Raw genomic sequence first — 23,559 nt, 5'->3', positions numbered from 1 at the left:
GCAGACCCTGTTGAGTCCTCCGGTTACCCTTCGGCAGCCGACGTGGCGGAGCGTCCGGCGCCAGGCCTATACTCCGTTGCATCCCTGAGAACTGGATTTAGGCTGGGTTCCATATGTGTGACCCTACGGGGATCCCATATGGCTTTCTCCACGGTTGCTCCTAAACGAAGCCCGTGTCTTTCCCTCTGGGAGAACCCATCTCTACCGAGTTGGAATCACCCCAGTTCTTCCATATGTAGCACAGCCCTACAGGGTTAGTCCATATGTACTTCTCCACATAACTCCTTCGGGGAAGGATGTGGCTTCCGCAGCGTTCCTTTCAAACGAAAGGTTACGCTTTCCCAGCATTATCCTATAGTCTCACTGAATGGGTTTGGGAACAACAGTGATCGACCCTCTCTGTGTGTCAGCCCTGTCCCACCGTCCGCAGGCAAGGGGGTTTCAGGTGGCTTACAACAGAGCGCTGGAGGAGGGCAGCTCCTGTGGCGCTTTGGTAGGGATTCCTATTCGTTGGTCTGTCCGACGTACGTCGAACGTGACCGACTGAATGGGAACGTCTCGGTTACAAAGGTAACCCTCGTTCCCTGAAGGAGGGAACGGAGACGTACGTCCCGTCGCCACAGTTGTTGTCCTGCTGTGCTGCCGCCTGCTTAGTTCGGCTCCTCAGCGAAAACCTGAAGATGCAACGCACCTGCTGCTCATTATATACCCGCGCTGCGAGGCGAGCAGCTGATGCAGATGATTGCATGCCAATGTGCATTGGCTCGTTTTAGTTACACTCGAAGTAGATTGGCCTCTCTGGCAAGATTCCTATTCGTCGGTCTGTCCGACGTACGTCTCCATTCCCTCCTTCAGGGAACGAGGGTTACCTTTGTAACCGAGACGGTCTAACTACAACAATGAATTAGAAAAACTTCAACTTGAACAGAAATTTAATCATGCACGTATTATAGCCTATAAACTTTTTGTTTAATGCGCATGCGCCAAAATACTACGTCATGACGGCGCACTACTTCACCAGAGTTTGAAAAATGCACTTTCAGCCATCTTTCTGTGATCGCGATGCGTGAGGCAACTTTGCTGATCAAAGAAGAAAACAAAGGAGCGCACGTTTGGATGACTACAGATGAGACGTTATGTACTACAAATAAAGAAGCAAGTAAGTATCTTGATATATGCTCTCTTTATTTTTATTTTTTCACCGTAACATAGCAGTTCTTATTGCCATTAAGAGTGTACTTATTTAGTTTAATCGCAATATGGAGGTGAATTAATCATGTTTCTTGTAATTTATTTATGATTGCAGTACATTGCATCACTATTTCTTATATATGAATGTGATCGCGTGTGTGGGCTTGTTCAAAGAATTTGGCTGCTGAAAATATATTTTAATTGAACTCTGACTTTTTAAATCATTTTAAGTGACTTTAAGTTAAATCTGAAGAACTAAATTCAAAGATCTGATCTTGTAACATTCAAAGACAATTATATATATTTAATCGCTATTATAATCACCAGTAATGTTCAATATATCACCCCCTCTAGAAATAATGCTTATAATCTATTTTTCTTTTTGCATTTGAAAAGTTAGTTGTTCAATTACTGTTTGTGTTTGTAATATGTAATATTTTTGTGCTTATCTGGAGTTCTATATATTTATTTTGTAGGATCAGTACAGATTTGTTATTGGAGATACAGTGCAAGCTGTGTGGAATCAAAGACCCATATTGATGAGATCATGTTCCAAGTTTTGCCATTAATTCAGCCACCCTGATCACACACTACAAACTAAACACTGCCATCAACTGTCCTTTATAGCTTTTAAATGCTTTGAATCTTTTCTATTTGCAAGTAATAAATTCTCATCTGTGCACTTACAAATCCCCATCTAATCATTATATATTTATATATAATGATATTATATCATTATTTTCAAAGCAAAACCCCTCAATTTGCTTGGGTCTTGGGTTATCTATATTTGTGTAATTGATAAAGTTATGTTTAATTCCTTGTAAAGTAGGAATAAAAATGTTTATAAAAATGTTCTCTATTTTGAAAGGCCAGTGTCAGTGAAGATGGTGTGGTCACTGGAATCCTGGTGTTTGTAGGAAATGTGAAAGAGCTTCTCCCAGGATTCTACAACAGTGTTGTCCTGATGACTGAGGTAATTCATCTTGGGTGATGCAGTTGCGGTCAAAAGTTTACTTACACCTTGCAGAATGAACTGCTTCATCAGGGAAGTACTAAATAAAAAAACAAATACAATGCTAATTTTTATGATCCCTCTTATTGTTCAAATTCTTAACATTTTGCAAATACTGCAAGGTGTTAGGGTGATTTGCCTACAGTGGTTCAGGGTGCAGGATGGCCGAATGACTAAAGAAACATCAGACAAGAAACTTAAGTCTTATACCATCTTGCTATTACCACCCACTGCCACTTATACCAACGACGGAAATAAGTGCAGTTATAATAGCAAAATATGTGGGAGAGCATTACGATAGTGAAACAATATTATATTGCAATACATCGCACATCAAAGTTAATACCGAATCAAAACTAGTTTAGCACATCATTTATAATATTTGGTTTAGGGCTGCACGATATTGGAAAAAAATGACATTGTGATATTATTTTCTGCAATATATATTGCGATATGAAAAAACAAAAAAAAATCACCAGATGACTTAAATAGCTCCATTTGGAAAGAATTAATCATTTTAGGATGATTGGGTCAATTAGGTGAGTGCATGCACACAGAAAATAATGAACAAATTATAAGCATAGATAAATATAGAACAAAGAAACAAATTAAATAAATAGTGCTTTATATTTTTCAGCTAAGTCTAACAGTATTCAGTAGGGCTGGGTTTTGACACAATTTTCACGATTCGATTTGATTTCTATTCACAAGCTTACTACTCGATTTCAATTCAATATCGATTATTTGGATGTATATCAGACAGTAAATGGCAAATTTTCTTGAGGAAAAAAAATCTCTCAAATAATGCTGTAAACTATAAGAGGGAGTCACTTGGTACTATATTACTATAATATTGAAGGTTGAAATTAACTGATTTACATATCCAAAACTAAAATTACGCTCAATTATGTTTTTTTTTATAATAAATTTATGATTATATAAACTTTAGAATTACATAATCATATTTCTACTCTAATTTGTTTTTTGAAATATAAACATTTAAATTGTAGCTGTCATAAATTATTTATTTAAACATTAAATACATAAATTAATTACAAAAAAAAATATTTAAAATAAAATTATAATGAACGTAACGTGGTGCATATAATTAGCAGAATGCTCCTCTCTATAGCTGACTGAGTTTATGCTGAATATGATTTTTCTGAAGTAAATGTGACGTTACGTGACATTGTTTACAAGCTGTTTTATTGACGTCTTTCCGCGGTTGAAACACTGATTGAGCGATTAAATGTGACGTTATGGATCAGTTGTACTGTATCTTGTAACATACCTTCAGATGTTCATTCATATTTATTTCACACTGTAACTGGTATTAAAGTGGAAGAAATGATCAGTACACAGTAAACATCTTGGCCACAGGCTTCAATCACTATCAGCAACTCTTTGCCTTTAGGGAATACCAAATGGGTCTAGGAGGGTGGTGGAAAATGACAGAAATGTCTTTGTTAATTTTTTATTATTTTAAAACCTACAAAGGTGTATATAAACTTTGGAGTTTATGTATATATCTATATATATTGCTTTCATTCGATTTAACCAATTATACTAATGGTCTGACTCTACAAACAATTGTTTTACTTCTGTTTTTTTTTTTTTTTTTCTCCAGGTATTTATTTTTTTTACTTTCTTGCCTCTTTGGAACATGTCCATTTATGCATACTGTGTAGAGGTGATGCGCAGCTTCATGGACATTTAAGGTTTTCTGCTGATGAAGAGCTTCTGGAACATTGACATAAACAGCACTTTTTCATACAACTTAAAAAAGGTGGTGACAGACAATTTTGGTTTTCTTGTTTTTGTGCCTTTGGAATTTATTGGGTTTTGTTGTTGTTGTTTTTTTTTTTTTTTTTTTTTCAAAATTACACTTTAACACTTTACAAAAGGTCTCGCTTGTTAACATCAATTAATATATTAGACAACATTATCTAACTATGTGCATTAACTTTTTTACAGTATTTATCAATATTTGTTAACATTAGGCAATAAAAAATATATTTTTCAAGTTAATAAAATGTATAGTTATTGTTCATGTTAGTTTACAGTGCATTATCTATTAACATATGCAACTTTTGATTTTAATAATGCATAAGTAATATTAACTAGGATTTATAAATGCTTAAAGTATTTTTCATTCATAGTTCATGTTAACTAATAGAAAATTATTGTACAGTGTTACCCAAAGTTTTGAATCTTTTCTTTTCTTTACATTTTGTTTGTATTAATTCATGGGTGTTATCTTATTTATCTGGGTAGGTTTAGGTACCTTTGTATCTGAGGGAGAAAATTATAAGCCATGTCCTCCAGACTCTTTCTAAATGAGAGTTAAAGTGTTGTAATTGTTTGTGATTGTGTATAGTGTTTCTTGGGTTTTTCTTGTGCATCAACAAAAAGGTTTTTGTGCATTTGTTTTAGAGATTATTTTGTCAGTAAATGTAGAGGGTTTCAATTTGCATTTGTGTTGATTGTAATGTTTTGAAATACAGTATACTAAATTGTAACTTCATTATTATATGTAATTACAAATAATGTAATTACAAATGTATTAAATTATATAATAGTGTACATGTAAATTACATTAAAGTATATTTAAGTTCACATTAATTGCTTGTCAGTACATTCAGAAGTACACTTTTACCATATTTCAAAGTACGTAAAAAAAAATTGTATGAAAGTCCTACCTAAGTGCTTTAAAAAATCACTCAGAAGTTCAACTTATTGCATTTAATATGAACTTAATCTGTAATATATTTAAAATTAATCACAAATAGAATGCACTTAAGCGGCTGAAACATTACATTTAATTCACACTTAAGTGTATTGATAACTGATAATAAAATATATTTTAGTTCACATTAATTGCTTGTTAGTACATTGGGCAGTGCACTTCAACTATATTTTAAAGATACTAGAAGCAATTACGAAGGTTGTCATAAAGTTGTATTAAAGTCCCACTTAAGTTGTTCAAAAAAATTACTCAAGTTCAACTTATTGCATTTAATATGAACTTAATCTGTGATATATTTGAAAATAATTACACATAGAATGCACTTAAGCGGCTGAAACATTACATTTAATTCACACTTAGGTGTATTGATAACTGATATTAAAATATATTTTAGTTCACATTAATTGCTTGTTAGTACATTGGGCAGTGCACTTCAACTATATTTTAAAGATACTAGAAGCAATTACGAAGGTTATCATAAAGTTGTATTAAAGTCCCACTTAAGTTGTTCAAAAAAATCACTCAAAAGTTCAACTTATTGCATTTAATATGAACTTAATCTGTGATATATTTGAAATTAATTACAAATAGAATGCACTTAAGCGATGAAAACATTACATTTAATTCACACTTAAGTGTGTTCTTTTAAAGTATATTATTTGTGCAATAAGTACACTTTATAAAAGTATACTAAAGTTGTCAAACTGATGATGTTTTCTTTATTTGCAGCGCATTGAGCTCTCTCGGCCACCGTAGATTTAACCCTGTAAAGCCTGATATTTATAACCTTTATCGAACCTTTAGACAAAGTATAGAAATATAAAATAAAAAAAGTTTGTATATGTGTGTGTATCATATTTTATTTCTATACATTATTTTATGGCTCAGTTATTATATGAAGACTATATATGATATACTGAGAATATTGAGCTCATACTCGAAGAATAACTCAAACAGTTCAATTTTATTCAGAGGCACAAACAGCAACAATATGAAATTAGGTGCAGATGCTGATATTTATATGGACAAAAAGATTAAATTCTGATGTTTGTAATTTAAATCAGTGTGATCTTTTATAACAGTAGCCTATAGCAGATACTTAAAATGCATGAAAAATCAATATGTGCCAATAATATGTCTTAGTAAGATATTTAAATGCTTAGATATATGATCAAAGCTCTGTAGTAAATAATGCATTACAATGATGATTGAGAGATGAACAAATAAACCTTCCCCAAACGCATGATGATCATATTTGATACTCACATTTGAACATGATTATTATAAAAAAAATGATGATTGGATGATTTGGTTTAGTAAGCGTTCATCTTGAAATATTACTAACAATATTAAAGTTATTCTTACATTTACTTCATGAAAATCAGCAGATTTCACAGCAGAAACTCACATATTTGATCTTGATTTTATTACAACCTCCAGCACTTTATCATAAGATGTATTTGAACTTTTACGGTTCCTCAACTAGGGCTTGAAGAGCAGAGTGTATTTGCTGCCATCATAGAGGCAGATGTCACCACCTTTGCTTGTCCAGTGGCAACCAAAGTTCCCCACAAAGCAGTACCAGAAGCCCCCATACCTTCTCCCAAACTCCTGTAAGGAAAGACAGTATTAATGTTCCACAAACTCACATCAACGAAAACACTCAATCTCTACCATCAAGCTCCTGATAAAGCACATTTTCACAATACTGAATAAACTGCAGCTTCCATTGCAGACATCCATTCACTCAGTAATTCAAGGAACTCTAATATCAACCTTCGCAATGTAGTTAGCAATCTCGTTGTTCCCTTTGTAAACAAGCTGAGCCACAAGCAGCTGGTGTCGAGCGTCCTTCTGCATATCATCACTCATGTCCGCAAATTTGACCTCAATCGCTGCCTTCGACATGGATGCTCTGTAGCCGCAAACAAAAAAAATTGTTATAATCAAGCAAGTATGTAATTAAACAGGAAGACAGAATCTAGAGATTAACATTTTAGTGATGGTCCAACAGCTGCTGCTGCTGCTGTCATTTATGAGCAGGAATTGTTGGCCCATGACACTATTATCAGATGCAACCAAACTATAAGTTGGAAGTGTGGAGTAGTATTAACCAAGCGGCAACCTCCCCCAGTTTCCCTTGAAGCCAATACGGAAGTCACTTAAACTGCAATTCATCGACTGGCCATTAGGGACAGACTCCAAAAGAGAGCAGAATCCCATGTTAAAATGGTCAACTTTACAGCAGAAAAAAACATGTTTACAGCCTGGTTCAAATTGTGGTTTTGGTCTATATAGCTAATTTTGCCCTTCATGACAACTCTGAGGAGGAGAATTTTTTTATAACTCATCTGTTTAAATTATATTAAGCCTTAAAGTTATGCATAATTAAGGGTGTGGCCACTTGAGTGACAGGTGCCGCTGCTGTCTGTCACCTCAGCTAATTCCAGTTATTTCATGGATATAATGCTTTTGTGGACAAAAAGTGCTGTTGTGTTGGATGTTTTTCAGTGTGCGATGGATTGGATTCATCTTGTGATCGCTATTTCATTACAAAGGTATGAAGTCCCATTTTGATTTTGCGTGTTGTCATTTGCACACCGACACAAATTACAATATTATTGTTGCTGGAGCATCTCTATTGTAAAACAGAAACCATAGATTGACAGTAAACCTTTAGAACTTCCTAATGATATTAACATGTTATCTTTATTAATATTTTAGATAGTATCTAAGATAGATAGATAGCTCCTTAGCCTGAGCTAACTTGGTCACGTCGAGCTAGGTGGGCGTGGTTTCAGCAACCAGCACCTCAACTCCACCCACATCCTGCCTCTTTGCCCATTTTCAGTTATCTGGGAGTGACGCATGGCGACGGCCCACTTTAGGCTTCAAAGATGCTCTTCAGAAACCTATGGGTGACGTCACGGACACTACGTCCATATTTCTTTACAGTCTATGGTATTAAAAAAAGTTTGGTGCTTGAATTTCAGACACATGGATTCAAGGTCTGGAAAATGTGTGAAAACAAAAATAGGTCTTTGAAAGTGCTTGAGTTAAACTAAATTTTGTTAGAGTAGAATGGTGCTTTTATAAAAATTGGCCTTCATGTGCTCCCAAAGCCAGAATGAAACAGCGCAACTGACTTGTAATAAGGCGGGAAAAAAGCAGGGGGGGGGGGGGTCTGACCGACTCTGATGCTCCAGATGTGTTTGACCAAAACTAATATAGATGTGACTGACTCCACCTGTTCTTTACATCACAACCTTCAGCATCAATAACTTCACTTGACAAATATCCTGCAACATCATCAACGTGTGTCATGTCATTTCTCAGTTTAACAACACAAAACATGGCAATATGACCATTCCTAAACACACAGAAACGCAAAAAGGGACATTTATTAAGAACATGTTTTTTTTAGTATTTATTGCACAAATAAATGATACAAACTGATGCAATACAGTCACCTCAGCAGAAACATGAAGCAGCAACATCATTACAGACAAATGTGGAACAAACCAGTTATTGCAGGTTTACATTTGTTAAATTATTATTTGCTATGTTTGCTAAATATTTTTTTTCTTGCAACTCGAGGGTCAAAGTCACACATGTTTACAGTCATAGATCAAACAACATCTTGTCTTGAGCGTCCAATCATATTACTTAAGAATCAAACCTTACCATATATGCCATTTCAAGAAATATAATAACAAGAAGAAATGTGTGTGTTTAAATGTGTGTGTGTATCTTCAACGTCTGTTGTGTGTCCAAGAACTATTTCTTCTTTTGTCTAGGTGTGTCCATGATGTTCAGATAACATAACAGAAAAAAGTTGCCCAAGACAATATTGCACAAAGACAGTTAAAAAATGAAGCTCAAGAAATAAGAAAATATTAACAGTATGGTAAATGTTAAACACTGAAACATTGTCAACCAATGTAAGATTATTGTCATTAAGCAGACCGGATCATCAATGGTTGTTTCTTCTGGTATGAATTATAGTATCCTAGTTATTTATCCCTATTATTTATTTTTTTATTTTTTTATTTTTTTTGTACTATTGTTACTTTTTGTTTTGTAATGTATATGTTTTTACTGATTTTCTTGCTGCTGTTATTTTTTTGTTACTGAATAAAGCATTTTAAAAAAACAAATTATAGTATCCCTACTTCAAATCAATCGGTTAAGGCTGGGTATATTTCTTCTTCATAACTCTCATGCAATTTGACATCAAATGTTAGTCAAGACTTGATTAAGATGCTGTTAAACATCATTTCCATATCATGCAACTTTACACACACTATTACTATTATTATTATCCACTAGAAATATATATTGTACATTTTAATCCCCTGGATCACACTACAAACAAGATGATCTTATAGAGCATGATACACTGCAGTGTCTGTTATCCATTAATTGCCACTTTTGGACACAACGGCTGTGTTTTTTTTTTTTTTTTTTAGTCTTGCTTTAACGGACATTAATGTAAGACAACACTGCAAAAACAGTTTACTGTCAAGCTGTTATATTGTTATATATTTATTGTCCAACCTTACCAATTTTTCTGATGCATGTCCTTAATTTAATTTCATATGTTCATATTAATTCAGTGTTTATAAAGTTAATTCTTCAAAGAATTTCATCCCAAACTGACTGGGTTTCTAGAGAGCAAAGGTTTTGTGGGGAAAAAAGTGGAAGACACACAAAAAAACGGTGTGTTTTTGCTCACAGCCAAATAGAGGCAAATTTGACAAGCTATAATAAATGATCTGTGGGGTATTTTGAGCTGAAACTTCACACACACATTCTGGAGACACCAGAGACTTATATTACATCTTGTGAAAAGGGGCATAATAGGTCTCCTTTTTCTCCATCTTCTTTCAGGTGCTGTAGCAGTCAAATCCAATCAAATCCTTTTATTTACATTTGTATTATTGATTTCAGATTTGCTGAATAAACTTCTTTCATTGCATTGCTTTTGTGTTGTTATTTTGGTGGTTGAACGAACATCAGTGTGTGGACATCAAATGGACGTCAAGTTTTTGAAATCAGATTGATTTGCATTTTTGACCTGTTTTTTGATCAATGTTTGATGTCAGTTTGAAGTCTTTTCAACATTAAGGTGTCTGCTGGGTTCATGGTTTAAAATGGAAAATTGCAATATTGCAACATGGCATTTTTCTTTATCAGTTGCTCGCAAAATGATGGACAATGATTCAGACATCGTACACATCATTTCCTGTGATGATAAAATTAAACTTGTTTGCTTAAAATTTCTGCAAATAATTTGCTGATGCAGATACAAAAAGATTTTTTTTTTCTTGTGTCCATGATGTTCAGATAACATAACAGAAAAAGGTTGCCCAAGACAATATTGCACAAAGACAGTTAAAAAATGAAGCTCAAGAAATAAGAAAATATTAACAGTATGGTAAATGTTAAACACTGAAACATTGTCAACCAATGTAAGATTATTGTCATTAAGCAGACCGGATCATCAATGGTTGTTTCACAGAAAGCTAGAGCTGCTCTTCATCTCATCCACTGTTCATGAATTTAACATGATTTCTTCTGGTATGAATTATAGTATCCCTACTTGAAATCAATCGGCACAGTCATTCTTTTATTCCCACTGCAGTAAGGATTTTACACTGTGAGATGTCAGAATGTTGTGTTTGCTGTTTGTGTGTTGATTATTGTGTTTTGTACATATTTACAAATTATTTGCTGTATTTTATATCAAAACTAAATAAACTAAGTGTTCATCTTGAAATATGACTACAAATATAAAAGTTATTTTTTATGTTTACTTTATAATAATCAGTAAAGATTTCACAGTAAAAAGACAATGAGGTGTCTATTACCTGATCTCTGATGAGTTTTATACATATGTAGATATTTTAATGAGGTATTTGTATAATTAAAAGGAATACTAATAGTCTCTGTTTAGCTGATCATCCATAAAACAAACAAAACAAGCCCTGAAAATTGATAAAAGAATACATATTATACAGACACTTAATATTTAATTAGATAATTAGATTATTAGTTAATTGCATCTGATAGTCCTATACTTTCAATAAAACATTTGCAATGGGTTTGTAAAAGCTGTTTTCATGTTTGGCAGTTTTTGTTGCATTTACACAGTTTTGACCAGCAGGGGTCACCAGCGTGTGGCGTTTCGAACGCTTCAGAACAGTGAATCATTTTGCGAAGCAATCGGTTCAATTGATTCGAAGCTTTGAAAAGCTTCATTTCTCCCATCACTACATGACGCAAAACTGCGTTATTGCGTAGAATACACAAACATATAATTTAGATTTGTTCATTACAAAAATAATATAAACATTTTATTTGAAAAAGTATTATAAACATCTTTATGATCAGATATTTTTATTTTTAAATACAACATTGAATTCTTGAACAGTTACACATTTTTGAACAATTACATTTTCATATTTCCTGTGCTGATTGGCTTATTAGCTGTTCAATGGTTTCCTTTTTTGTGTGATTTAGATGAAAATATGTGTCTTTTTTATAGTTTGAGGCACTTTTCAAAAGTTGCTAAAACATTTTGTGAAACAAAGTTGTGTTGAGCAGCTGCCGGTGTTTATATGAACACTTTTAAAGAAGAACTGTCACTGGATAGACAGTGAATCAGCAGCAACTGAACTAGACTTTTGAATGGAAAGAAACTCAGAGAAACTGTTGTTCAGCTGAAGTCAGTTCAGAGTTGATTCAGTTCTGTTATAAACATCATCAATTATTAAATTAGTGTTCATTATTAAATCGTGTTCCCCGCACTTTTAATCAAACATAAATTCATCCCCCGCACTTTTTAGGGCAAGTGTGTTCACATTGAGGCCAATGTGAATAAATCTTGATACTTAATGATATTAAACAAAGTCCCAATTTTCAAATTGTCTAACTTTTTTTAAGAAATTCGAACAATAAAAGCCGTTTTGTGGCTCTTTAAAGTGTCGTGACAGATCTCTGTAGCGCCTCAGCTCAAGCGGCTCGTGAACCGATCATCTCTTCCTACTAGTTCATTTATAGCATCACATAAACATGAATGAACATGAAAAGAATTGTTGTTTCAAATGCGGAAAGATGTAAATACACACCATTTTTCAAGTTTAAGTCCACCGAGGTCAATCTTCTAACTCCTGACTGCTTTGTCAGACAAAATGGCGGATTCGGCGTTATGATTGGTTAGATCGCTTGTCAATCAAACTCCCAGTGAAGGGTCAATTCTAAACGTTATGGAGCACTCACTCTTGCGTAATATATGTTTTATTCATACTGGAAGCCAGAAGGCGTTCAAAACGGTTTCGTAGAAGTAATTCAGCTATTCGCTGTATAAAATGCAGAAACATACTGACTGATGAAACGAGAAGCCAGTTAATTCTAATAAGTGTTCATCTTGAAATATTACTAACAATATCAAAGTTATTTGTGCATTTACTTTATAAATATCAATAAAGATTTCACAGCAGAAAGACACATGAAGCACCAGCTGAAGGTGGACGTTTTATTAATTATGTGGATAAAATAAATTGTGTTTGAACTGTTGCTGAACCTCAGGCAGTTCTGAAGAGCAAAATTTTTTTGCCACCAGCAGAGAAGTTGATATAACTGTTCAGTTTATACGTCACGCTGGCATCACAGCTCCCCACAATGCAGCTCCAGGTGCCTCCATGCTTTCTCTCAAACTCCTGTAAGGAAAGACACAGTATTAATGTTCCACAAACTCACATCAACAAAAACATTCAATCTTCACCATCAAACTCCTGATAAAAAACAAACAAACAAAAAAAAAACAGAGCACATTTTCACAAAACTGAAACGATTGCATTTCACTCAGACTTTCCAGTCTTTCAGTAAAACACTAGAACCAACCGTCCTGACGTAGACAGCAATGTCCATGCTATCTTCATACATATTCGCAGCCAGAAGAGTGACCTGAAGAGCCTCACTCTGCATCTCATCACACATGTCTGATTTATGGATATCCATCGATGTCTTTGACATGGTTGATCATCTGCATTCATAAGCACAGATTCTGTTTTAATGAGCAAGTGTGAAATAAACAGGACAGAATATAGAGATTAACATCTTTTGTGGTGGTCCAACAACTCTTCATCATGAAGACCAGCTGCTGCCATTTATGAGCAGAATTTATTGGTCCATGATACTATTATCAGATGCAACCAAACTTTAATACCACAAGCCGTAAGTGTGGAGTAGCATTAAAGGTGCCCTAGAATTGAAAATTGAATTTACCTTGGCATAGTTAAATAATTAGAGTTCAGTACATGGAAATGACATACAGTGAGTCTCAAACTCCATTGTTTCCTCCTTCTTGTGTAAATTTGATTTGTGCAAAAGACCACTGAAGAACAGGCGAATCTCAACATAACACTATTTGCATATGCCAGCTCATGATCAATGCATTACACAAGGGCAGCCAGTATTAACGTCTGGATCTGTGCACAGCTGAATCATCAGACTAGGTAAGCAAGCAAGAACAACAGCGAAAAATGGCAGATGGAGCAATAATAACTGACATGATCCATGATATCATGATATTTTTAGTGATATTTGTAAATTGTCTTTCTAAATGTTTCGTTAGCATGTTGCTAATGTACTGTTAAATGTGGTTAAAGTTACCATTGTTTCTTACTACATTCACGGAGACAAGAAAGCCGTCGCTATTTTCATTATTAAACACTTGCAGTCTGTATAATTCATAAACACAACTTCATTCTTTATAAATCTCTCCAACAGTGTGTAATGTTAGCTTTAGCCCTGTTAGCCACAACAATCTATCAAACTCATTCAGAATCAAATGTAAATATCCAAATAAATACTATACTCACATGATCTGATATGCTGCTTGACGAACACCTTGTAAAGATCAATTTTGAGGGTTATATTAGCTGTGTCGAACTTTGTATTATAGAGTTGCGAGCTTGGGGGCGGGGAGCGCGAGCATTTAAAGGGGACGCGCACTGAATCGGCGCATATTTAATGATGCCCCAAAATAGGCAGTTAAAAAATTTAATAATAAAAATCTATGTTGTATTTTGAGCTGAAACTTCACAGACACATTCAGGGGACACCTTAGACTTATATTACATCTTGTGAAAAAGGGTTCTAGGTCACGTTTAACAATAGTTTGGGGTCGGTAAGATTTTTTCATGTTTTTGAAAGAAGCCTCTTCTGCTCAACATTTATCTCATCCAAAATACAGGAAAACACTGATGTAAAACCTGAACTGAAATAATAGTCAGAAACCTGATCAAATCAGTTGAATCATTAGACAAAATATTAAAATAAATCTTTAAAAAAGGTGTTTTGTTAAGAATCATATTTGATGTATCAGGCTTTCATAGCTCATATAATACAATACAGTGATGATTGAGAAATGAACAAATAAACCTTCTTCAAAAGCCTGATGATCATATTTGATAAATGGTGATTGGATAATCAAGCAAACCTGAGTTGTTTCAGTCCAGTAAGAGTTTATCTTGAAATATTACTAAAGATATAAAAGTTATTCTTACGGTTACTTGATAAAAATCAGTGCAGATTTCACAGCAGAAACACACGGAAGCTCGAGCTGAAGGAGAATTGTATAATTATAATGAAGTCTAAACTATCAATCAGACGACAGAAGGACTGTGTGCGACAGCAAAGTTTTGATCATGTTGATATAACAAATGTGATACTGTAGAGTTTATAAGTTTAATATGTTTTTGGAAACTGATACAAATTTTCCGGATTCTATGATGAAGAGAGACTTCAAAAGAACAGTGTTTATTAGAAATATAATCTTTTGTAACATTATTAATGTCTTCACTGTCACTTTAATCAATTCAATGTTCAATTTAATGTAATTTAAATATAATTTGCATATATTAAAAAGGAAAATTCTTACATGGCATCTTATCTTTTGGTACCTGTGGTGATTATATGGTGATTCTCTCAGTGTCTGTGACGCTTCAGACGTGTTTGACCAAAACTAATGTAAAAGTGTATCTGACTCCACCTGTTCCTGCTACATTACAACCTGACCAGATCTCACGTGACATTTCCAACATTACAAAACTGAACTTCAAAAATAATGACCAGTTGCATGTGGGACACTTCATAAGACCTTTTTTTTTTTTTTTTTAGTATTTATTGCACAAATAAATGATACAAATTGAGGTAATACTGTCACCTCATCAGACACGTGAAGCAGTAACATCATTACAGCCATAAAAGCCTACAGACAAACATGAAACTAACTATTTATTCATTTATTAAACTACGTGAAATTAGCACCTCATTATGATTTTCACTTATTTTCTGTGTAAAGACACATGAAGGTTTTACCAAAACTAAAAAAAGTTTGAAAGTAAAACCAAAACTATTTGTGTGAATTAGAACAAGTAGTAGATTATTAACTCTCAAATCAAAATACTGTAGGTGAATGACAGGATCAAACACACCCATGACACAGATCAGTTCTGAAGATCTGATAAACACTGCTGTCTCAGGATATCTGTGCTTTAAACCGGCTTCAAAGTTCAATCTTTACAGACAGACGAGTCGTGACAAAGTACATTTTGTGTTTTATGATTCAGTCTTTGTTGAGTCTTTGAAATAGAAAGTAATGATTTAACAGTATAATTCTTTCAAAAATCATTATTCCAATGGACATTAATGGACAGAAAATACAAATGGACCTAAAATTAAAAAAGTAAAAATTTTCAGTTCATATTTCCTGTTCTATTTTATGGTTTCATCACCATATTATCCCAATACAATTATCTCAATTATAACACAAAAGGCCATAAATAACAATCATAAATATTTATAACATTTTTCTCTTCAGTTTACTTCCCTACAAACATTTCTAATAAATGTCTGCTATATTTTCGAGAGAATCTCATAATGCAATATTTATTTTCTCAGTAGTGCCTGTGACTTCAGTTTTCTCCTGAATTTCAAACAAAATATTATGCATGACTATTATTATTAAAAAGCACCTTCAACTACTATTGTGTAGCAGTTTTCACAACTTTAAACACACACATCACTCCCTAAATGTCTCTTTTACTGTTAAAATACACTAATGACCAACACACACAGAGGTTTGTTTTTCTATCAAAGTGAGGACATTCCATAGGCATAATGGTTTTTACTCTGTACAACTGTATATTCTCTACACTACCCCTAAATCCATCAGATACTGTTGTTCAGCTGAAGTCAGTTCAGTGTTGATTCAGTTCTGTTATAAACATCATCAATCATTAAATGAGTTCATTTCATCTAATTGTCACTGTGCAGCTCAGTTCAGATCTCAAACAGCAGCGTCAGTAAAGTCAGATCAATGATGTTGTTGAAATTTAAATCACAGAGACAATAAACGCCCATAAAGTGTTCAGTCCAACTAGAGTTATCAACAAAAAAAATGTTGTTTCAATACATATCAATAAAATATCTGAAACTGTACTCATTTTCTGCAGTATCAATACACTGATATCAGCTGTCATCAATCCAGTTACAAAACTGTAAAAAAAAAGGAATGCCACACAAATAAGACAGAGCTTAAATATATGGCGGGCCGGAAGGTCCAAAAATATGGCTACTGACTTGTCGCGGGAATTCACAATACAATTGCCAGTAGCCACTGAGTATACCACTGAGGCCGGCGGTGCATCTGTATACACACTCTCCTCACGCAGCGAACGACTCACTTTCCTCACGCAGCCGGCGACTCACTTTCCTCACGCAGCGGACGAATCACTTTCCTCACGCAGCTGACCACTGACTCTCCTCAGCCGGCGACTCACTTTCCTCACGCAGCCGGCGACTCACTTTCCGCAGCCGGCGAGTCACTTTCCTCACGCAGCATTAACTATACTCACGTTTCTTTTCAAATACTGTGATGGTGCAATAACTAACTACATCTAGTAAAATTGATCATTTTTGTGTTGTAAATTTAATTTATTCTGAAGCAGTATTCCCATCAGTGTTCTGTAAACTGTTACTGTTAAGATGTAAACTGTTAATCATCAGATTTGTATATGCCCCCTTAAAGGGATAGGTCAATCATTCTTGTTACTGACATTCTTCAAAATATCATCCTTTTTCTTTCTTCTGTTGAACTAAACTCATATAGGTTTGGAACAAACTAGAGTGTAAGTCAATGATGACAGAATTATAGGTTTAACTATCCCTTGAAATTGATTGTCATGGCATTTTTTTTTTTACCTTTATAAAAAGGTAATTTTCCCCTAACCTTGGCTATCAATCTCATGTTAATTAGAATAACTCACTGTAGGGCTTTTACCATTATTTTTTCCATGGCAGAGGAAACAGAATCTGCATCAGAAGTGGCATTTAGATGCATGTATAAAATTGAATATGAATGTGCAAAACATGCATGAAAAACACTGTTTAACAACTTTACAATAAAGATCTATAAAGCTTTTGTGGATTTTACAAATTATCTTTAATATACAATATAATGAAAAAGTGACATTTCCCTTTTTGCAAAGTTCAAATGTTGATAAAATATATAACTTTAACTAAAGATACATTTTTGATTTGCAGCTGTCATGCTTAAACACTGGTTCTGCAGATTTTTGACATTTCAAAATTGCATTGTTTTTGTAACCATCACATTAGACTCAGTGAAACAGTCACTGTTTAGGGGCCCAAGCTGTTGGTGCCTTGTTTAAAATGTTATTTGTAGTGAATGCTCTTTTGAATGGTGTTATCAAATAAGGAATTTGTTGTAAGCTGATTTAAAAAAAACAAACAAAACAAAACATGAAAGTAACGTATACCATAAACTAATGTGATGGTTACAAAAACAATGCAAATTTGAAATGTCAAAAATCTGCAGAACCAGTGTTTAAGCATGACAGCTGCAAATCAAAAATTTATCTTTAGTTAAAGTTATATATTTTATCAACATCTGAACTTTGCAAAAAGGGAAATGTCACTTTTTCAGAATATTGTATATATTGTATAAAGATAATTTGTAAAATCCACAAAAGCTTTATAGATCTTTATTGTAAAGTTGTTAAACAGTGTTTTTCATGCTTGTTTTGCACATTCATATTCAATTTTATACATGTATCTAAATGCCACTTCTGATGCAGATTCTGTTTCCTCTGCCATGGAAAAAATAACAAGCCATACAGTGAGTTATTCTAATTAACATGAGATTGATAGCCAAGGTTAGGGGAAAATTACCTTTTTATAAAGGTAAAAAAAAAAAAAAAAAATGCCATGACAATCAATTTCAAGGGATAGTTAAACCTAAATGATAATTCTGTCATCATTGACTTACACTGTAGTTTGTTCCAAACCTATATGAGTTTAGTTCAACAGAAGAAAGAAAAAGGATGATATTTTGAAGAATGTCAGTAACCAGTTGATGGTAGTCAGTGACTTCCATATTTATTTATTTTTTCGTACTATGAAAGTCACTCTCTACAGTCAGCTGTTTGTTTACTGACATATAAAATATATTTTTAGTTCAAAAGAAGAAAGAAACTCATACAGGTTCGGAACAACTAGAAGGTAAGTCAATGATGACAGAATTTTTATTTTTGATTGACCTATCCCTTTAAGGGGGCATATACAAATCTGATGATTAACAGTTTACATCTTAACAGTAACAGTTTACAGAACACTGATGGGAATACTGCTTCAGAATAAATTAAATTTACAACACAAAAATGATCAATTTTACTAGATGTAGTTAGTTATTGCATATAGTTAATGCTGCGTGAGGAAAGTGAGTCGCCAGCTGCAGAAAGTGACTCGCCGGCTGCGGAAAGTGACTCGCCGGCTGCGGAAAGTGAGTCGCCGGCTGCGTGAGGAAAGTGAGTCGCCGGCTGAGGAGAGTCAGTGGTCAGCTGCGTGAGGAAAGTGATTCGTCCGCTGCGTGAGGAAAGTGAGTCGCCGGCTGCGTGAGGAAAGTGATTCGTCCGCTGCGTGAGGAAAGTGAGTCGCCGGCTGAGGAGAGTCAGTGGTCAGCTGCGTGAGGAAAGTGAGTCGTTCGCTGCGTGAGGAGAGTGTGTATACAGATGCACCGCCGGCCTATCAGTGGTAAACTCAGTGGCTACTGGCAATTGTATAGTGAATTCCCGCGACAAGTCAGTAGCCATATTTTTGGACCTTCCGGCCCGCCATATAAATACAGGTTGAACTCAGTCTCAGACCCTTCGCAAAGACCCGCCCCCCTTAGTTACTGTTGCTTTGTCCGACAAACCATGGCGCTGTCACGCCACACAGAGGGAAAAATACATCGCGGAGCAAAGAGGACACTGAACACACATCGACAGACAAGACAGAGCAGGTTATTTATGATATTAAGCAAAGCCCCAGCTTTCAAACTGTATTTTTTAAAGAAATTTTAACAATAAAAACCGTTTTATGGCTCTTCTTACTAGTTGATTTATAGCATCAAATAAACATGAATGAACATCAGAAGGAAAGTTGTTTCAAATGCGGAAAGACGTAAATACACACCATTTTTCAAGTGGAAATCCACCGAGGTAATCTTCGAACTCCTGACTGCTTTGCTGTTATGATTGGTTAGATTGCTTGTCAATCAAACTCCCGGCGAATGGTCAATTTCCCTGAAGCGAATAACAAGGTGGCCATAGACACCTGTTAATTTCTTTTGGAATCTTGTCCTGTACGCTCGTCCGCTGACTGGTGAATAATGGTCATTTATTTTGTTTGTTTATTTTATTTTATATATTTTTTGGGGTAGAGCAGGTTCGATCACTGTTCTTTTTTGTATTCCCTTCAACAGACATCAATACTTTTATTTATTTTTCTTTTAAAAGGATTCTGTAACATTGTATCATCAGCCACTTTTCTCCACGTTTTGGGGGAATGTCCAATTGTTGTTAACCTATGGACTCATGTGAATTCTGTTTTGTCCTTTTTACTACAAAATGATTACATCTCTAATCCAGGTTTATTCACGTTTATTCATGTTTATTCTCAATGACGATTCTGAATCCTGTAGAAGCTCATTAAAAAGGAGAAGTTGTTTGCTGGTTTTACAGCTGCGGGGATGAAATGATGCAAAACTGGTTTACTCCGGCGTGCGCACATATGTGCAAAAATATTGGATTCATCATAGCCTCCTTGGAATGGTGACTTGTGAATGTTGTGATGGAATTTTTGAACTAACTAATAATGAACTAACATTTCTTTTCTTCTACAGGCCTAATAATAATAATCTAACTATTGAAATAGAGAAATAGTCACTAGGACTGAGTGTCGTGATTCAGAAACATTCTGCTGTGCTGGCTAGACAGCATCCTTTTCAGGATAAAAAATAGTCTTTGAGGAATTGTTTTAATTGAGTAATCTGAACTATTAACCCTGAGACATTTTTTGATGATCTTGTGATTCAGTTGTTCTAAATCTAAATTTATGCGGGACAGAGGAACTGAGATGTTTTTCTTAAATCTAAACCAATCGTAATAAGACTGATGATAATGAGTAATAGAACATGCCATACTGACTGTGAAGTGTACCTGAAATCCTATTATAAAACCTGTTGTATTCCTTTGTTCGGAGAGAGATTCTCTGGAATTGATGAAAACTCTCCTGGCCGTGATTAAAGCATATTCTGAGGCATAGTCTGGAGTCTGTTTGGTTTTTAGGCTGCAGCAAACTAAGCACTAGAGATCTTATTTCTATACTATAGTGATAGTGTTTAGTGGAGGTGAGGAGCACTAAAGAGCTTAGTATCAGGTGATAGTGCCCCAAAACAGGCCGAGACGTCGGCCGACTCGAACAGGTATTGAAGTACGCTTAGTAGAGTATAAATTTATAGAATTATAGGGTGAAATCTACCACAATGTACAACAGCACAAATTGATGGGGCTGAGCCTGGTGCCGGTGATGCATGGCAATGTTTTTCTTCCAGCATATGGGAATGACCATATAAAGTACCCCCCCCCCCTTTTGTTCTGTAGTGATTTTTACTTTGTCCATCAAAGGACACAAAGTAAAATAGGGATTTGTACTCAAGTCACCGCTGATGTTGTGATTTTTGGATCATACGTCTCTTGAGGTGTGGTTATGAGTACATCAGATGACCACTTTCCCCTTTTTCCCTAGTTCAGGGCACCAGTCAAGGTCTGTTACCTTGGCAGTATGAGAACACTCCCAACAGGGGCTTTCATTCATTTAGAATTAATGTAAAGTGGTCAGCTGATTTATCTGAAAGATTGGTGATATTGCTCACTTGTAGAACCTTTTCTGTATTATCAGCACAAGGAAGACACAAGTGTAATAAAATAAATTTTATTAACAAAAAGATAAACAAGAATAACTAACACAACTACTAAATGAATACCATGAATGATAAAGGAATAAAGTGCATAAGATACATAGAATACAAGTGGTTAAGTTGGGTGTGACTATGGAAGAGTTACGCTATCTTATGGAAAGATAAACTGTTTCTCTGAAAATAATAAGGTGGAGAACCTTATTATGCACCAAACAAATAAACGAACGATTATTTGTTATTAACTAAAATCAGCTATATTACATCTAATGGAAGTTAGGAAATTATATACTGATAATATACAACAATGCCAAGGTCTCTGGAAAGAGGTTTGGTTAAGTGATATTTACGTTCCACTTGGTCGTGTCCGATGATGGTGACGTCTTCCACTGTTTGTGCTGGGTGACAGTGCAGTGGGGAGAGGAGCCAGAATCTGTTTCAACAGTCTTGAACACGAAGCTCTGTGGGATGCTGATCTCCTGGAGCACCAAAGGGTCCTAAAATCTGGAACACGCAGATGAGGCCCTGGTGTAGGTGCAGAAGGTCCTTAACAATCTGGAACACGCAGACGAAGGTACCTTGAAGTGAAGGTTTGCTCTTCTGAGCTTAACCTTGTTGCGGATGTCGTCACTGTTTCGCTGGATGGAAACTTTGAACGTAGTGTTGGTTAACGTCTCTTTCCTCAAAAGCTGGAGGCTTAGAACATGGTCGCCTCTGTTGTTGTCTCTTCTGGATGGACCAGAGGCTCAGAACGGTATATCTGTTAATGTCTCACTCCTTACAGAGTTAAGACCCAGAACCGTGTATCTGTTGTGTCTCAGCTTCGCAAGCCGGGACTCAGAACAATATCTGTTATGTCTCACCCGATGGGAGACTCAGAACAATATCTGTTATGTCTCACCCGATGGGAGACTCAGAACAAGGAGTGTCGGTAGAAAGGGTACCTTTATCCCTTTCCGATGAGGAGGAGATTGCATTTTGGCGCTTCTCCATTCGAGTGCTGTGATTGGCTGCTGGCATCAGAGGGGACACACACAGTGTGGCCCACCCTTCTCTCCCCTGTGGAACTCATTTGCATGAAGCACAAAGTTGGAAGTCTTTACAGTGTCTTTAAAGTTTACCAATGCATTTCTCACTTTCCAAACCACCACCAGAATACCTTTGGCAATATTCTAAACAAATAGAGACTAAACATGATGGAAAAAGATTGAACTGTCATTCAATTGTACATTAACAGCTGTATTTGTATCAGATGTTGCACTACAAATGGCTGTCACTGAGAATACTTATTTCTGTGAATAAGTGTGAAATGGATGTGTAGTTTGCATCAGTTCTAAGGTTTTCAAACATAGTTTTGAATGGATTTGGATGGATCTTTGTGATCTTTCTTTGTTTCACCCATTTCTGCCAAGGTCCCAAGGAATTTTTATGGCAGTCTCTGGCCAACTTTAGGAAGTAGTGTTTAGATGGGTGAAGGGTAATAACTGCCTGTGGACCAATGAGAAGTCTTGTCCTTCCCAGGCTTGGTACAAGAGGTCTTCTTCTTACCCTCTAAGAGAGGTCTGGATGTTGTCCTTACATCTTTATCTGATGGCGTTGGACAGTTTGTTTGTGTTAGTCCACCGAGATCCAATCAAAATGTAGCAAACCTTTGTCCACTGTTACAGAGAGAGAGGGGCCCGGCCGTAAACTGGGCCCTGGAATTCACTACAGTTCTTTCAGATTGTAACATTGTTGATAATATGTCTGTTGCTCCCCTTCCCTGTTTGTTTGTTTGAATATTGTTTTGTTGGATTTAAAATAAACAAAAAACAAAATGTAATGCAACAAATAAACCCTTCTCAAAAGCCTGATGATCATTTTTGATACAATTGAATTTGATTTCTCGTCAAAAAAAAAAAAAAAGGTTACACTAATCTAATGTTGAATCTGTGCTTTGCTAAACACTGAAACTCATTGAATGACATTGTCAGCTAAAGTAAGATTATTGTCATTAATCAGACCGGGTTATCAAACACCTCTGAATGGTTGGGAGCAGATTCATCTCATCCTCTGTGATTTTAAAATGTTTTTTTTTTCTTCTGGTATGAATTATAATCTCCCTACTTGAAATCAATTGGATTCTTCAATCAGCACCAAAAATGACTCTTTGGGCTTATACTTTAAACTTGAACTTGGATATATGAAATATTACTAGCAATATCAAAATTACTTGTACATTTACTTAAAAATCAGTAAACATTTCACAGCAGAAAGACACATGAACCACGAGCTGAAGGAGGA

The 23,559-nt window shown here is 35.1% G+C and overlaps 2 long non-coding RNA genes across 2 annotated transcripts; one reads left to right on the top strand and one right to left on the bottom strand.

The window, feature by feature from the left end:
• The first annotated feature begins 779 nt into the window (after positions 1-779).
• Positions 780-4,048, top strand: LOC125280257. The gene is made up of 3 exons (XR_007187567.1): positions 780-1,159; positions 1,668-2,164; positions 3,831-4,048. It is a non-coding gene; the product is annotated as an uncharacterized LOC125280257 (long non-coding RNA).
• Positions 4,049-12,482: 8,434 nt separating this feature from the next.
• On the bottom strand, positions 12,483-13,878 carry LOC125280521. The gene is made up of 3 exons (XR_007187637.1): positions 13,835-13,878; positions 12,855-12,996; positions 12,483-12,670 (listed from the first exon to the last, which is right to left on the bottom strand). It is a non-coding gene; the product is annotated as an uncharacterized LOC125280521 (long non-coding RNA).
• Between the last annotated feature and the right edge of the window lie 9,681 nt (positions 13,879-23,559).

Source organism: Megalobrama amblycephala, linkage group LG12, assembly GCF_018812025.1.
Source record: "Megalobrama amblycephala isolate DHTTF-2021 linkage group LG12, ASM1881202v1, whole genome shotgun sequence".
In the NCBI taxonomy this organism is placed as follows: domain Eukaryota; kingdom Metazoa; phylum Chordata; class Actinopteri; order Cypriniformes; family Xenocyprididae; genus Megalobrama; species Megalobrama amblycephala.
The sequence above is the reverse complement of the archived record's forward strand: the minus strand, read 5'-3'. Positions and strand labels throughout refer to the sequence as shown.